Raw genomic sequence first — 18,725 nt, forward strand, 5'->3', positions numbered from 1 at the left:
CATAATGTCGTAACCATCCATGTGTTACACCTTTCCTGCTCTATGGCTCCCAGACCGTAGTCGGGGAGCACAGCAGGGGAGACGTTCCCTCCAGGGCCGATGTCCTTTCGGGGGTAACACCCTTCACTATGAACGGGAGTGGGTCTGCTCCTAGGTCGGAATGACACGGGCACTGATTCTTGACGGCTGGATACTATATTTCACAGTTTCAACAACCTACAGTAGGCCTACACGTCTGCACCAAATATAACCGGACTCGTTCCATTCTTCCCTAGACTGACACACGCTATCTCTCGCTCACTCGCTCGTTCACTCCCTCGCTGACTTCACTCACACACTGCCATTCTCGCGCATACACATACACTACCCTCACTCTGGATGACAATTAAAACATCATTTCACTCCAGCACAATAATAAATACCAACATGTCCATACAGATATACAGCCCCCATACACATTCAATCTAGTTGAAAGGATGCAGTATAACTAGTAGGCGTCAATTTAAGAGGAATGCTGATAAAGTGTAGCTTTATCTTGCAAAGGCAAGAATTTAACAGTCCATGTGTTCAGTGCACATTACAGTTGAGTAAGGCATTCAAATACCCATTACTCAGGCTATGATTCATAAGGAAATATAATTAACATTTTAATGGATAATAGTAGCCTAAGTTCTCTGTAATTACTCAAGATATAGAAAGAAAAATACACCAGATGCAGTTTACCCCATAGTGCATACAACAGTCAAGTTTTTCTCTTTTTTTTTTTGGAAAAATCACAATTAGCTGGAAAAACCTATAACAGTTGACTTTGTATCAAACTTTTTACCTTTAAAGTTCTCTCTTTTTATATTCCTTATCAAGATAACTACAAAACATAAGCAAAATATAAGCGGTAAGCAATTTATTTTATTTTACACATTGTGAATGTAGCGGGGTTGGTGCTTCCCACTTGCAGGGGTTGGCCGAGAAATCCTGACGGGGGTGGTGAGATACTGTGGCTGTGGTGTCAAGGGGCCACTGGGCCCAGCTACCACTAGTGGCCCTCTTTCTTCTTGGCCCATGATAGGCCTCTGATCTTTGTAAGCCCCAAACAAAAAATCACATTGTCTTGGGCCTTCGCCGATCGGGGGGCCTATCATGGGCCAGTATAAAAAATATAAAAATGAATGATGAATGATTTTTTTTTTTTCTGCAGCTCATGATAGGCCCCGATCGGCGTAGGCCCTGGGGCTTCAGCCCAGGCAAGCCCGTGCATTAAGGCAGCCTTGAACGTGTACCCCGGCTGGGAGAGGCTGCCATTTTAAGGGTTCTCATCCGTGATTTTCCCCTTTTGAAAATATAACCAGAAAATAATAAACGGCTGGCTGCCAATGGTTTCATCGTCTCATTCACAACGCAACGAGAGAGAGTACCCAACCGCTACAAATGGTGCCGTGACCCGTTCTTCTCTGCCTGTCTGCTGCGTCGTGGAGGATCGCCATTCGGCGTCGTGGACTCCGACTGCATGGCTGTGCAGTGAGTCGCCGGTAGGCCTACTGTTTGGAGTAGACAGGTTCAGTAATAATAAGTAGTGATGGGCAAATGAAGCTTTTATAAAGCATTGAACCAGTTGAGCCAATGTTTCGAAAATGGGTTCATTAAAGCTTCAGTGACAGTGACCTCTGCTGGCGAAGTTCAAGGCTGCAGTGGATTCAACGTATCCCTGCTTTGAAAACTATTTGACGCACAAACACACAAACCCAAATACTTAATAGCATGTTCTTTTCACGAATAAAGATTGATCTAAATACAGATTTCTAAATTGTTCTTAAAGGGATATGCATAGCCTTCTGACCAGATAGGATAACTGGGTGATTCTCTGAATTCGGTGCACATTGGGTTCTCTGGTTACTGACAAATATACCACAAAAAATTGGGTTTCTGAACATTGCATCTGATGAAGGACTATTTGAACCTCTGTGAAAATACATTTTCCCACCTTAAGGTACGGCCACACCAAACGCGTTACCCGCGTACCACGCGTATAAAATCGGCAATTTTTCCATAGGGAAGCATTGGTTTACGCGTATGAGGTGCGTACACGCGTATCATGCGTACCAAGCAACATTTTACTCGCGTTAGGGGCGTATGAGGCGCGTATATATACGCGCGTACATATACGCGCGTGCATATACGCGCGTGCATATACGCGCGTGCATATACGCGCGTGCATATACGCGCGTACATATACGCGCGTACGCGAGGAGTTAAAAAAATTGAACTTTTTACGCTCATACGCGTGATACTTAGCCGCAATAGCCAATCAGCGTGGAGCTTGACCCGACGTCACTGGCAGAGAGTAGTGACCCTTGCACAGAAGCATACGGCCGACATCTTTCTTTATTCTGGGTGGAAATAGTAACATAGTTACGCCATTAAATGCGTTTATGGAAACATTTTTAGCGAGAAATGTGCATTTTACTTTCATAATGTTCACTCGGTGAATGTGAAGGATGTTTGGTTTGATAGTTATGACGAAGAGTGAACGCTCCGTTCACTTGCATGGACAGAGTCTCTGGTTGCTAAGCAACCTCAACTTGGCGGACTATTTCTCTGCCGATCAACACTACGAATGCTGGAAACACACCAGACACACCATGTGAAGTTATTTAACCCGATTATTGTTATTTATATCCGAGATTATTTAATCTAACCCGATTCAAGCTCTATCATGCACCCAGACACGGCGGCGTTTGGGTTTCCTTCCTCGGACTCCTAAATCCAGCGCAGCCACAGGCGCGTAGCTGCGTATGTAGGACCATTTTTGACACAAAATGGTCAAGCAACATTTTAGCTGCGTTACGCACGTACATGGTACTCGGGATACGCTTTTGGTGTGTCCGCACCTTTAGGCATGAAATCCCAAACATTATTAGGAGTTTCTTTGGCACTTAGATTGTTATAAATTCAACCCCGTAACGGGACAATTTGATTCCTGTATGAGTATAATTTAAAACATATTCAAACTAATTCTTCCAGTATCAAGGTAAATCACCTGTCCCTTGTGTAGAATGACTTTTTGTAAGTATATCTTATATCTAAATAATAATTGAACTTTCAAGTAGGATATGGCAACTTACTGTACAAGCGGTCTTCATAAATCCTGAAAATATACTTTAACATAAACATTAGATACGACTTTCCTATATTTTCTACTTGTCCTCCAAACTTTGCATACAGTTCAAACATTTATCTAATGTTATTATTTTCCAAAAATATATGAAAATATATCAAGTAACAGGGTTGAACACACTGTAACAGAGTTGAACACACTGTAACAGGGTTGAATGAATGACACAACATTTAATCAAACTGAAATGGACTTTAATTAATTAATTAAAATGAACAACAGGAGAGAAACATAACATTAAGTATGTAATATTTTACATTGTTTGAAAATAATCTGTCCTATGAGAGGACAAAAATTAAGAATGACTGGGCTGAACGCTGTATCAGTTTAATCAGGAATCAGTTTGTAACATACTCAACACAGTTACGCTCTTAACAATAAATGTATTGTTAACATTCAAATAATTTTGCTTTTTTTTAATAAACATTACAATCACTATACAATTACAATTTTTATTAACATTTCATCCTTCAGTCAAGCAGTCTGTCCCAGATCTCTTTCTGAATGTGCATGTGACGTGAATCACGTCCTGTCACGGGCTGAGGAGGTGGGATGAGCTCAAGCACATCGTCAAATGCATACCACAGCACATCCTCTTGTAGAGGCCAAAATAACCTGTTTTTGGTTCTTCCAGCATGGTGCATGCATTTGACTTGTACGTTCGTTTCATCTGTGGCAAGGATTATCCCCGGGTACAATGCCTTGTCATAGGTGAGCACGCACCACTCCCCTATTACCCCAGGATCATCCCAATTGATTGGTTTCTGCCCTTGGGACACAGTAGCTGGTGACACAGTAGCTGGGATTTTGCTAACAAAGCTGAAATGCTTTGTATTCCAGCATTCACATTCAAGCTTTCCATTGGTGGAGCACATGCAGCTGACATCTCGATATGTTATCTCCCCTCGAGCAAGAGTGATGACCTGATGGATGCGCATGGTTCCTGGGACTGGTGGAATGGTGGACGGCATCCTTTGCAGTGCCTGCTCAACAGCTTCATTTTCGATAAAATACAATTTGATTGAGGTGTCCGTCTCGGAGAGGGCCTTGAATAGCTCATAAGCATTGATGATGTCCCGGCCATGGCTGATGAGGTTGTCTGCTGATCTCTTTAAGGCAGCACCTACACCATCTGGTGCTCCTTTGCCGTGACTGGACTCGAAAAAATTCCAGGTCCCTCTCAGTCCTCTCTTGTCAAGCTCTGTACTGAAAAGAAAAAAGTTTCCTTTTTGTCTGTACTGCGTACAGGGTCCATCACTAAACATGTGCACAACAGAAACCTCTGGATGCGTGGTCTGTACATAGTCCAGTACAGGTTTCAAATGTTCCCATATGGCTGCTGGACTCTTGTGCTTGGATGGTGAGATGGAGGTAAAGCAGGTTGGCTCTTGAGTTCCACCAACATAGATGACCCCTGTGTGCAGTGTGGCCTGTTGGTGGGATGATCCAAAGTGTACTGACTGAATTTCAGTACTGTACTTACAAGAAAAGTTCTCAGAGAAGTCAATGTGGATAAGGCATTCATCATTGGCCATGCAGCTGCGCAGTCCACGGTAATAGGCATACTGTTGCCTGATATTGAAGAGATGCCTCTTAAACTTAGTGAGGTGTATGGAACCTCTCTACAAGCTCCTCTTGACTGCCGTGAGGACCCTGGTCTGGCTTGCACTGCATCTTGAATCTCACTGTCAGGACTTTGTGGAGGGGTTAGAGAGGTAGGCCCACTGTTTTCAATCTCAGCTCTCCTTTTCTGTCTGTCTTTAGCCTTCCGCCACTCCTTACGCTTACGTCTTTGACCTCTCTCACTCAGGTCACTGATTGCTTTCTTTTTCCCTGCATCTGTATCTCTTTTCCATCTCTCTCTCTCTTTCCTTAGGTAGTCTTCCCTTCTCTCTGAATCTGCGTTTCTTCTCGCCCTGTATTCCCTTTGCCTCTCAGCATTTGATTTAGACATCTGAAAGTAATGAACATGAATTAACAGATATAGAGCTGGCTGGCTGGCTGGCCTAAGAACAGTCCAACCTTCAACCCTGTAACAATGATTCAACCCCGTAACAGTGTTTTTTGTTACGGGGTTGAATGTTACGGGGTTGAAGATTTTAGCTTAATGTAGCCACAAGTCCACATTAGCTAGAGGTTATGGAGCAGCTATGGCATGAGGGAAACAAAAAAATTATATATTTTCCCAAGACAATTGTTTGCTTTCCCCCCAAATAATAGTATATATCAGTTATGCATGTAACAGTGCTGAAAGGTTGAGCTTGACGATGTCAGTCTGATGATAAAAACAATCAAATATAGGTAAGAAAGTATGCACACACTTACCTCTCTTTACGTTGTGAGCGGGAAAAGACTTGTGTGATGTCACTTCCTGGGTGCTTAGGAAGTTGGACTGAACCATTATTTTAAAAAGGGGGGGGGGATTGGTATGCTGTTGGGGTTGAACAAAACTAGGGGACATGATTAAATAGTGCAAATTTATAAATAATTCATGTATTTTTCTCATATTTCTTTTGTTTAGGTTAAAGTAGACCGGCAAATGATTATATTAGCAGAAAAATCTTGCTGTTGCTGGCTATTTTTATTTGTTTTACATTCAATGAAAAAGTAACTGGTTAGTGGGGACATGCTCATTTGGCTGACCACGATACTTCAGCAACCCATAATTCTTTTCAAAACATAATTTAAAAAATATGTTTGTGTGTTACAATGCAAAGACACATGGATCTTTCCATATCTTGTTTCAAAATGCATTTTGTGGTTTATTTTGTATTTAAATCTTTGACGTAAACCTGTGGGACACAAAAGGCACCGGATTCGGAGAATCACCCAACTGATGTAGGCTAGGATATAACAGCATATATAAACTTTCCCCCCAGGAATGGGATTCGAACCCGGATCCTCCACTCCACAGTCGGTGTGTTATCCCCTAGTCTACTCTAATCGATACCATATGTTGTTCTATGCCGCTTTTCCACCGCACATGTAGCTCGACTCGACACGACTCGACACGACACGACTCGACACGACTCGACACGGTAGCAGCACGGGTGCTTTTCCACCGCAAATAGTACCTCCTGGACGTGGGCGGGGTCGGCTGCGCGAAAGGGCCGTGACGTATTTGTGTACGCGACGCAAACAACACATACGCAACCCACACATGGACAGAACCCACATAACAACAATGGAGGACATCGATCGCATTACTATTATTAGCTGGCATGTTGAAGAAGTTGGAGAAGTGGAACATGTTGGCTGCGGCGCTGCTATGGATGTTACCAGCATGGATGCCATGTCGCTCTCGTGACTTCGTCACACTCTCTGGCCAATCAGTCGCCGGCCGTCTGCCGACGTCACCTTTTAGCATCGGCTCAGCTCGCTTGGAACCTAGAGCGAGTAGGTACTAGAAAAAGCAGCCACTTCAGGTACCAGATACCATGGTACCGCGGTGGAAACGCAAAAAATGCGAGCTGAGTCGAGTCGTGTCGAGTCGTGTCGAGCTGGTACCATGCAGTGGAAAAGCGGCATTACATACATACCGTACTATGCAAAACTCCCGTAAACGATTGTAGCATCGATTGTGTTTTTTCTTTTCATTAAATAATTAGGCGGTGACCAGCTGGCTTCGGGCAAGGTTGGTTGGGTGTGCTTGAGTAACTCTAGGGGGTGATTATGTGGGATGGGGTTAGACACTCAAAGATTTGTATTGAGGTAGGCTGCCTTATGGATTGAATCGGTTTCTTTTTTTTTGCTCAAAGCTTCTCCACCGAGCCGCGGACCAGTCAAGTGATTCATTCAGGCAACGAATCAGTTGCTGCTTCGGACGTCACATGTCACGTGATTTTTTTTGCTCTGAAGCAAGCTTCGAAGCAGTGCTTCTTGGGAGTTGTAGATCAGGGTTTGAAGCCATGGACGTATCGAAGCTTCAGTGTCACACTGCCATCACTAATAATAAGGAAAAAAGGGAAACTTCGAACCTAGTGATATACTTGCAGCCATCTTTTGAAGATATAGGGGAGAGCCGGGTCGATTGCACTTTTCAGTTAAACGTCTTTTTCAAAGATGACGTTACGTATACAAATAATTTCAGCATATGATCAACAACTCACATGTGTGTTATCTTAGTTACAAGTGTAATTGAATACATATGTTGGATGATCGAGCAGATTTTTTAACTTTGAAAGTAAGTTGACATCTGTTTCAAACGACCCGCCTAGTCGGAACGTTTGAAACACACAGGCATAGGCGTCGATTACGGGGGGGACGGGGGGGACATGTCCCCCCCACTGTTTGAAATACTAATTTCGTCCCCACCAGTTTTAAAAATGTGCAAACCAATTGCGACTGAAAAAATCCCCACATACTCAACCGAAATCGTCGAGTCTAAAATCATGCGATAGGCGCGCTCGAAGACATCATTTAATAGATAGGCCTACCTAATAAACCGTTGGAACACACAAGACCGGAACCCATAGCAACGCCGGTAAACAAACCCCGACTCCCGAGAAGCCCAATCCCTATGAGCTCCCCGCGCTACGGCCATCCGGAGCAACCCTGTCTCGTCAAAATTACGTTCCCATAGAACTATTCGGCATTCTCAATTACGTTTGTCATAAAACGTATTTTGTCCGCGATTACGTTTTATTGAACGTATTGCAAATACGTACGTCCTCAGCCTATTTTTTGCCATTCATTAACCTCTAGGATTATGTTTGGTTGAAACGTATCCCAGATAGGTTAAATGTCAACGTATAGCACATTATTGTCATTAAGGCATATCTTCCTTTCAGGGAACGTTTCATTTAACGTATTTTGTCTGAAAAATGTATCTTGGCCGTGAATACGTTTTATTGAACATATCGCAAATACGTTCGTTGTCAGCCTATTGTTTTGCCATTTATTAACCTCTAGGATTAGTATCCCAGATAGGTTAAATGTCAACGTATAGCACATTATTGTCATTAAGGCATATCTCCCTTTCAGGGAACGTTTCATTTAACGTATTTTGTCTGAAAAACGTATCTTGGCTGTGGATACGTGTTATTGAACATATCGCAAATACGTTCGTTGTCAACCTATTTTTTGCCATTCATTTACCTCTAGGATTATGGTTGGTTGAAACGCATTCCAAATATGTTAAATGTCAACGTATAGCACATTATTGTCATTAAGGCATATTTCCCTTTCGGGAAACGTTTAATTTAACGTTATTTTGTCCCTGATTACGTCTTATTGAACATATTGCAAATAGGTTCGTTCTCAACATTTTTGTTGTTATTTATTTAAGCTACCTCTTGGATTACAGGCTACATTTAATTGAAACGTATCCTTAATAGGCTACGTTAAATTTCGATAACACATTATTGTCAGCATATAGGCATAGGTCTACCTCTCGGGGAAGCGTACGTTTGATTGTAATGTTAATAGTCCAACGTTATATCAACATGTCACAAGAGGAGAAATTAGCTGCTGACGGGGTAACTGTAGGAGCGGGGGTTGCTTTGTTGATTTCTTTATCTAGGGCTATAGCTGTGGTCAAAGCGGGAAGTGTGCGTTGTCTGGGCGGCTGCCTGAACTGAGCTGCAGGAAATTATGTTCACACGTTTCTTCATTCATTCATGAAGGCTATACCGGTGAACGGTGACGTCAGACTCACGCCCACCTACAAACCAATCAATGTCCAGTATCAGCCTGTCCTCTCGGAAAATACGACCACGTTGGTTTGTTCCGCCACAGATTACGACCCATTGGAATTTATCCAAAACGAGCGAACGAGGCCCTCTACATGTGCGGGCAACCCTTTCTCATCAAAATTACGTTCCCAGAGAACTATTCGGCATTCTCAATTACGTTTGCCTAAAAAACGTATTTTGTCCGTGATTACGTTTTATTGAACATATTGTAATGACCTCGCAGGTGACATAACGATGTCGAGTCATTAGTAATTGAAGGAACTTTTAATGGACCAAAACCAGGTCACTGAAACCCGTAACCAACGGCAGAAATCCCACCCAAAACAAACCCCGGTTACCCCGGCAACCCCCAACACGGTCTCACTCACGTGCAGGCCCCCACCCTCGTGTTCTTCCAAGGCCCTCCCCCAGCTGACCTAATGATTCGCCCTCACACTGATTGACAAGAAGAACATTACAATACATGCACACACAGAACAACTGGTATAACGGACAACGAAATACAATGCAACACATAACACAAAAACAATTTAATTGTCCCAGGGTCGCTACAATATCGTAAATACGAATTCGTTCTCAGCCTATTTTTGCCATTTATTTACCGTGTTACTATGGCAGAATAAAGAATAAATTCATGCATTATCATTCAACTTGAACATGTGTTTTTACAGTATAGAGTGGTGGAGAGGGATGACGTATCGACAATAATGAACACACGAACAATGTTAATAGAACAACACGCAACCACATAACATCCCGAACCCATTAACCCCACTTAATCCTAACAACAAAACAAGTTAACAAAAGCCCCATTTGTCAACTGAGAACCCCAATTCCCAGAATACCCCGCGGCTCCGGAACACGGCGTAGCTCATATTAATCTTTATTATCTGAATGGGAAATGCAATATTTTAGGACAGATACACCATTAAACGCGTTTCTAATGACATTTCTAGCGAGAAATGTACATTTTCCTTACATAATCTTCAGTCAGTGAATGTGTATGATCTTTATTAATCTTTATTATCTGAATGGGAAATGCAATATTTTAGGACCGATTCACCGTTAAACGTGTTTCTAATAACATTTCTAGCGAGAAATATACTTTTTACTTGCATAATCTTCAGTCAGTGATTGTGTCTGTTCTTTAGTTTTATAGTTATTAGGATTTGATCGGCTCGCTCGCATGTTTCAACGACGTCAGGTTGCTTTCGCTAAACTAGCAGCTCACGTGCTTCCTGCGTTTGTGTTATTAAACTGTTACTTTATGTAACTTTTAATGATATCATCTTGTTAGAAACACGTATATCTGCCCAGTCGCCAAAAGCATACCTACGTTGACAGTGTACGTTTCGTGAACACTGGATTACGTCGCATTTCAACATAAAATAGCGTGTTATACACACACACACACGCACGCACACGCACAGACACACACACACACACACACACACACAAGCACACACAAGCACACACACGCACGCACAGACACACAGACACAGACACACGCACACACACACACACACACACACGCACACGGTGCATTTCGCTGCTAAAACAACAACAAAAAAATATTCCCTCAAATAGTATTACTTTCAAAACGTTGGCCAAAATGGCCAATAATATCATTTTTTATTTGGGATGCTTCTAGGACATTTTGGGTGGATTTTGAACGGTATGTGGGGGGCACGTTTTTTGCAGGACCTGGCAACCCTGCGCTGTTGCCCGAGATCTGGATCCACCCCGGCGTGGTGCCGTCTCCTTTTGACCTTTTGACCCCAGACTTCTGGGGGAATAGCTGAATCAATTCATTAGTCAATCAGAAGCATGTAAATATCTTCACGGTGGCGTAAGAGGACGAACAAGGTGTCCTTCAACATCTACGCTTCCAGGCGATTGCAACGGTGCCACACATGAGCATATTCGAACATGTTTAATGGTAGTAATTAGCTGTCGAAATTGGAGGCCTTAATCAATACTGAGCAGCTATTGATTTGCTTCCCGATAAAGATTAGTCACAAATGACATGTTATTTAGCATCTACACGTTGAGCTGAGTCCAATGACACCAAGAACGACACTCTAGCTAATGGTAACATGTATTTTACATGGTACACCTAGGTCTAGGACATGATCTCGGTGTAGCAAGAGGCCGAGCTTGATCTCATTGGACTCAGCTTAACGTGTAGATGCTAATTAACATGTAATTTGTCAAAAATCTCCATCGGGAAGCAAATCTATAGCTGGTCATTATTGATAAAGGCCTCCAAAATCGACAGCTAATTACTACCCCGAAACATATTCAAATATGATCATGTGTGGCACTGTTGCAATCGTCTCGAAACGTAGATGTCAAAGGACACCTTGTTTGCTCTGTTGCACCACCGGGAAGATATTTTCATACTTCTAATGGATTGATTCATATTTGAAGGTTCTCGGAGTGAGACTTTAAGTGGCTGCAGCAGAAGTGTTGAGACGAAAGATGATATCAAGAGATTTATAGAATATTCCCATTCACATTATGATTCTTCGTCGTAACATCCGACCAAACATCCTTTACATTCACAGAGCGAAGATTATGAAAGTCCAGGCTCAGCAAGTGCTCCATCTCGTTGCACCTGCACCCAGCGGCTCGCTTGCAAGATTTTGGCCTGAAGTTCTTCCCAGACCTACACCCATAGCCATCCAACATGCATATCTGAGAATCAGGCCTCTCTTTAATAATGACAAAAAGTTATGAGAGAAACACACATTAACTTTTTGTTATCTCATAAGCGGCGTGGTGCCGGCTCCTTTTGACCTTTTGACCCCCGACTTCAAAAACGTGGCCACAGGCCAGCTGTGTCTACACACCTTTAGCCACAAATGTACACCTCCATCCCACAAAAAATGGGGACTGGAAACAAACCTCTGTCTTACGTACATTTACTGTACTGTTGGAGGTCACGCCCCTTTGCCGACCTTTTCGAGATAGCTAGGGATGCTAAAATGTTTACACACATTTCCCGGGGCCCCGTGTACGACATATCCGAGATTTGGAGTTCTAGCCCTTAGAGAAAAAAAGTTTTCCCAAATGGAGTGTCATTTGGACAAAGCCCCTCAGAAGTGTAGCCTGCAAGACCTAATGGTTCAGAATGTGGTGGAAAAACAGTTTTTGAGATAGGAAGGTCCTACCGCCCTGAAATTTTAATACCTTATTCTAGGGCCTAACTGGGACCTCCGCACCGAAACTTGGCCCGGTCGGACCCCGAGGGCAGGAAGGGGGGGCCTGCCCTCGGGGTCTGACCGGGCCAAGTTTCGGGCAGGAAGGGCCCCCCCTTCCTGCCCTCGGGGTCCGACCGGGCCAAGTTTCGGAGCCGAGGTCCAAGTTAGGCCCTAGAATAAGGCATTCAAATTTCAGGGCGGTAGGACCTTCCTATCTCAAAAACTGTTTTTCCACCACATTCTGAACCTGGGCTTTGTCCAAATGACACTCCATTTGGGAAAACTTTTTTTCTCTAAGGGCTAGAACTCCAAATCTCGGATATGTCGTTCACGGGGCCCCGGGAAATGTGTGTAAACATTTTAGCATCCCTAGCTATCTCGAAAAGGCTGGAAAAGGGGCGTGACCTCCAACAGTACAGTCAATGTACATAAGACAGAGGTTAGTTTCTAGGCCCCATTTTTTGCGGGATGGAGGTGTACATTTGTGGCTTAATGTGTGTAGACAGCGCTGACCTGTGGCCACCTCTTTGAAGTCTGGGGTCAAAAGGTCAAAAGGAGCCGGCACCACGCCGCTTATGAGATAACAAAAAGTGAATCTGTATTTCTCTCATTACATTTTGTCATTATTGAAGAGAGGCCTGATTCTCAGATATGCATATTGGACTGTTAGGGTATAGGTCTGGGAAGAACTTCAGGCCAAAATCTTGCAAGCGAGCCGCTGGGTGCAGGTGCAACGAGATGGAGCACTTGCTGAGCCTGGACTTTCATAATCTTCGCTCTGTGAATGTAAAGGATGTTTGGTCGGATGTTACGACGAAGAATCATAATGTGAATGGGAATATTCTATAAATCTCTTGATATCATCTTTCGTCTCAACACTTCTGCTGCAGCCACTTAAAGTCTCACTCCGAGAACCTTCAAATATGAATCAATCCATTAGAAGTATGAAAATATCTTCCCGGTGGTGCAACAGAGCAAACAAGGTGTCCTTTGACATCTACGTTTCGAGACGATTGCAACAGTGCCACACATGATCATATTTGAATATGTTTCGGGGTAGTAATTAGCTGTCGATTTTGGAGGCCTTTATCAATAATGACCAGCTATAGATTTGCTTCCCGATGGAGATTTTTGACAAATTACATGTTAATTAGCATCTACACGTTAAGCTGAGTCCAATGAGATCAAGCTCGGCCTCTTGCTACACCGAGATCATGTCCTAGACCTAGGTGTACCATGTAAAATACATGTTACCATTAGCTAGAGTGTCGTTCTTGGTGTCATTGGACTCAGCTCAACGTGTAGATGCTAAATAACATGTCATTTGTGACTAATCTTTATCGGGAAGCAAATCAATAGCTGCTCAGTATTGATTAAGGCCTCCAATTTCGACAGCTAATTACTACCATTAAACATGTTCGAATATGCTCATGTGTGGCACCGTTGCAATCGCCTGGAAGCGTAGATGTTGAAGGACACCTTGTTCGTCCTCTTACGCCACCGTGAAGATATTTACATGCTTCTGATTGACTAATGAATTGATTCAGCTATTCCCCCAGAAGTCTGGGGTCAAAAGGTCAAAAGGAGACGGCACCACGCCGGGGTGGATCCAGATCTCGGGCAACAGCGCAGGGTTGCCAGGTCCTGCAAAAAACGTGCCCCCCACATACCGTTCAAAATCCACCCAAAATGTCCTAGAAGCATCCCAAATAAAAAATGATATTATTGGCCATTTTGGCCAACGTTTTCAAAGTTTTTTTGTTGTTGTTTTAGCAGCGAAATGCACCGTGTGCGTGTGTGCGTGTGTGTGTGTGTGTGTGTGTCTGTGTCTGTGTGTCTGTGCGTGCGTGTGTGTGCTTGTGTGTGTGTGTGTGTCTGTGCGTGTGCGTGCGTGTGTGTGTGTGTGTGTAACACGCTATTTTATGTTGAAATGCGACGTAATCCAGTGTTCACGAAACGTACACTGTCAACGTAGGTATGCTTTTGGCGACTGGGCAGATATACTTGTTTCTAACAAGATGATATCATTAAAAGTTACATAAAGTAACAGTTTAATAACACAAACGCAGGAAGCACGTGAGCTGCTAGTTTAGCGAAAGCAACCTGACGTCGTTGAAACATGCGAGCGAGCCGATCAAATCCTAATAACTATAAAACTAAAGATCAGACACAATCACTGACTGAAGATTATGCAAGTAAAAAGTATATTTCTCTCTAGAAATGTTATTAGAAACACGTTTAACGGTGAATCGGTCCTAAAATATTGCATTTCCCATTCAGATAATAAAGATTAATAAAGATCATACACATTCACTGACTGAAGATTATGTAAGGAAAATGTACATTTCTCGCTAGAAATGTCATTAGAAACGCGTTTAATGGTGTATCTGTCCTAAAATATTGCATTTCCCATTCAGATAATAAAGATTAATATGAGCTACGCCGTGTTCCGGAGCCGCGGGGGATTCTGGGAATTGGGGTTCTCAGTTGACAAATGGGGCTTTTGTTAACTTGTTTTGTTGTTAGGATTAAGTGGGGTTAATGGGTTCGGGATGTTATGTGGTTGCGTGTTGTTCTATTAACATTGTTCGTGTGTTCATTATTGTCGATACGTCATCCCTCTCCACCACTCTATACTGTAAAAACACATGTTCAAGTTGAATGATAATGCATGAATTTATTCTTTATTCTGCCATAGTAACACGGTAAATAAATGGCAAAAATAGGCTGAGAACGAATTCGTATTTACGATATTGTAGCGACCCTGGGACAATTAAATTGTTTTTGTGTTATGTGTTGCATTGTATTTCGTTGTCCGTTATGCCAGTTGTTCTGTGTGTGCATGTATTGTAATGTTCTTCTTGTCAATCAGTGTGAGGGCGAATCATTAGGTCAGCTGGGGGAGGGCCTTGGAAGAACACGAGGGTGGGGGCCTGCACGTGAGTGAGACCGTGTTGGGGGTTGCCGAGGTAACCGGGGTTTGTTTTGGGTGGGATTTCTGCCGTTGGTTACGGGTTTCAGTGACCTGGTTTTGGTCCATTAAAAGTTCCTTCAATTACTAATGACTCGACATCGTTATGTCACCTGCGAGGTCATTGCAATATGTTCAATAAAACGTAATCACGGACAAAATACGTTTTTTAGACAAACGTAATTGAGAATGCCGAATAGTTCTCTGGGAACGTAATTTTGATGAGAAAGGGTTGCCCGCACATGTAGAGGGCCTCGTTCGCTCGTTTTGGATAAATTCCAATGGGTCGTAATCTGTGGCGGAACAAACCAACGTGGTCGTATTTTCCGAGAGGACAGGCTGATACTGGACATTGATTGGTTTGTAGGTGGGCGTGAGTCTGACGTCACCGTTCACCGGTATAGCCTTCATGAATGAATGAAGAAACGTGTGAACATAATTTCCTGCAGCTCAGTTCAGGCAGCCGCCCAGACAACGCACACTTCCCGCTTTGACCACAGCTATAGCCCTAGATAAAGAAATCAACAAAGCAACCCCCGCTCCTACAGTTACCCCGTCAGCAGCTAATTTCTCCTCTTGTGACATGTTGATATAACGTTGGACTATTAACATTACAATCAAACGTACGCTTCCCCGAGAGGTAGACCTATGCCTATATGCTGACAATAATGTGTTATCGAAATTTAACGTAGCCTATTAAGGATACGTTGTAGTGACCGTAACATAATTCACCTACAGTATTTCGTTATGTGTTGTTCTTTCAATTGTGTTGTTGTTTACTGCATGTCATTTACGTTCTTGGTGGTTCAGGGATTGCGGTCCCTTTAAGGATTACGTGCGTCTCATGACGTCACAGACCATGCTGGTTTTGTTTACCTTCAGCACGCTTTCATTTCCGGTTTTGCTCTTGGACAAAATAAACGAGTCACACGGCTGTGTGCTCAACGTGCAAAGTTGTATTCTTAACTTATTGCAATTTCCACACTGGTGACCCCGACTTTAGTCTGCTGGACGTATCCAGAGACACAACACGACCATGACCGCGAACGCTGTTACTCTTAAGCTCCCCGAATTCTGGGAATCGTCGGCGTCGGCATGGTTCGCCCAGACCGAAGCGCAGTTCGCGTTGCGGGAGATCACTGCGGATACGACGAGGTACTATTACGTTGTGTCAGCTCTCGGAAATTCAACAGCATCCAGAGTGGTGAGCCTCCTTAAAAATCCTCCGGCACGGGAGAAGTATGCGTTACTCAAAGCCCACCTGTTAAAGACCTTTGAACTGTCGGACACTGAGAGAGCCAGCAGGCTTTTCTCACTTCAAGGGCTCGGTGACAGCAAACCGTCTGAGCTCATGGACCGTATGCTGGATCTCATGGGTGAGCATGAACCCGATTTTCTTTTTGTTCAGCTTTTCCTGCGTCAACTGCCTTCCCAAGTGAGGGCGGCTTTAGCCAACACCATGATCACTGACTGTCGGAGGCTGGCTGAAGAAGCTGATAAATTTTTCCTGGCGGGTCAAGGGCACTGTGTGGCCGCGTTTTTTCCCGCGCACGTTGCTCCTGTGACACTGGACGACTCCACGCTCGTCGCTGCCACCACTTCTCGTCGGCAGCAGTCTTCTGACCCCCAGCAGTCTTCAGGCCCGCAGAGATCTTCCGGCATGTGTTTCTATCATGCGAAGTTTGGACAGAAGGCTCTTAAATGCCTTCCTCCATGCAGTTACGGCGGGTTGGGAAACGCCAGGGCCGGCGCTCGGTAGTGGCCATGAGCGTCGGCCGTGCTGGCAGGCTGCTTTTCATCCGCGACAGCATCTCCGGACGGCGGTTCCTGTGCAACACGGGAGCACAGAGGAGCGTCCTGCCTGCTTCCTGCTTGGACATGGTGACCGACAGCCACGGCCCCCCTATGGAAGCTGCTAATGGTAGCCCCATCCGTACCTATGGAACAAGGTACATTGAATTGTGTTTTGGAGGCCACCGGTTTGGCTGGGACTTTGTTACAGCGAAGGTCTCCGTTCCCCTCCTCGGCGCTGATTTTTTGTGTGCGCATGGATTGTTGGTGGATGTCAAGAACCGCCGTTTGATGGACGCCGTCACGTTTTGTTCATATGCGTGCACGCTCAGCGGGGTGGACTCCATACGACTGTCTAGCATGCTCCCTGCCTCCGATGACTTCCACCGTCTGCTTGCCGGTTTCCCAGCCCTCACTCAGCCTACTTTCTCTGCGTCTGCTGTGAAGCATGGTGTGGAGCACCATCTCGCCACTACTGGTCCACCCGTCTACGCCCGTGCTCGGCGCCTCGACCCGACCAAGCTTGCCGTTGCAAAGGCTGAGTTTGCAAACATGGAGCGCCTGGGTATAGTCCGCCGGTCCGACAGCCCGTGGGCCTCACCCCTCCACATCGTCCCCAAACCCGGCGGCGGCTGGCGCCCGTGTGGCGACTACCGGCGGCTAAATGAAGCAACAACGCCTGACCGGTACCCAGTGCCGAATATTCAGGATTTTTCAGCACACCTGGCTGGTATGGTGATTTTTTCCAAGGTGGACCTTGTCCGGGCATACCATCAGGTGCCTGTATACCCACTGGATGTTCCCAAAACAGCAGTGATCACACCGTTTGGTCTGTTTGAGTTCCTGCGGATGCCGTTTGGCCTCAAAAACGCAGCTCAAACTTTTCAACGCCTCATGGACTCTGTTTTGCGGGAGCTGCCTTTTCTTTTTGTGTACTTGGATGACATCCTAGTGGCGAGCGCGTCCAAATCTCAGCACCTGGCGCACCTCCGGACACTTTTTGAGCGGCTGAGCCAACATGGGCTAATTGTCAACCCTGCCAAGTGCCAGTTTGGTCTCTCCGTCATCGATTTCCTGGGACACAGAGTCACGAGGGACGGTGCAGCCCCTCTCCCATCAAAGGTGGAGGCGGTCGCGCAGTTCCCACGCCCGCTCACTGTCAAGTCCCTGCAGGAGTTCCTCGGCATGGTGAATTTTTACCACCGTTTCATCCCTCGAGCTGCCCAGCTCATGCAACCCTTGCATGAGGCCTTGCAAGGTAAGCCCAAGCACGCTGTGGACTGGACTGAGAGCAGGGAAAAGGCTTTTGTTGCCACTAAGGCGGCCCTGGCGAACGCCACCATGCTGGCACATCCTTCTCCCACGGCCTCCATCGCCATCACCTCGGACGCCTCAGACTACGCTGTCGGTGCCGTCTACGAGCAGTGGGTGGGCGGGGCCTGGCAGCCACTTGCCTTCTTCAGCCGTCAGCTGCGTCCCAACGAGCGGAAGTACAGCACTTTCGACCGGGAGCTGCTTGGTCTCTACCTCGCCATCAGACACTTTCGTTCCCTGTTGGAAGGTCGGCACTTCACCGCTTTTGTCGACCACAAGCCGCTGACTTTCGCCATGGCCAAGGTGGCTGAGCCGTGGTCTGCCCGCCAGCAACGTCATCTGTCCTACATTTCCGAGTTCACCACGGATTTACAGCACGTTGCCGGTAAGGACAACCAGGTGGCGGACTGCCTGTCACGGGCTGTGGTAGGAGCGGTCCATCTTGGTTTGGATTACAACCGCATTGCAGCGGACCAGACCACAGACCCAGACGTGCAACTCCTGAGGACCTCGACTACAGGGCTGAAAATAGAGGATGTGGTTTTTGGCGATGCCGGCACCACGCTCCTGTGTGACGTCTCCAC

The sequence above is a fragment of the Gadus macrocephalus genome, chromosome 15 (assembly GCF_031168955.1).
Source record: "Gadus macrocephalus chromosome 15, ASM3116895v1".
Taxonomy (NCBI): Eukaryota; Metazoa; Chordata; class Actinopteri; order Gadiformes; family Gadidae; genus Gadus; species Gadus macrocephalus.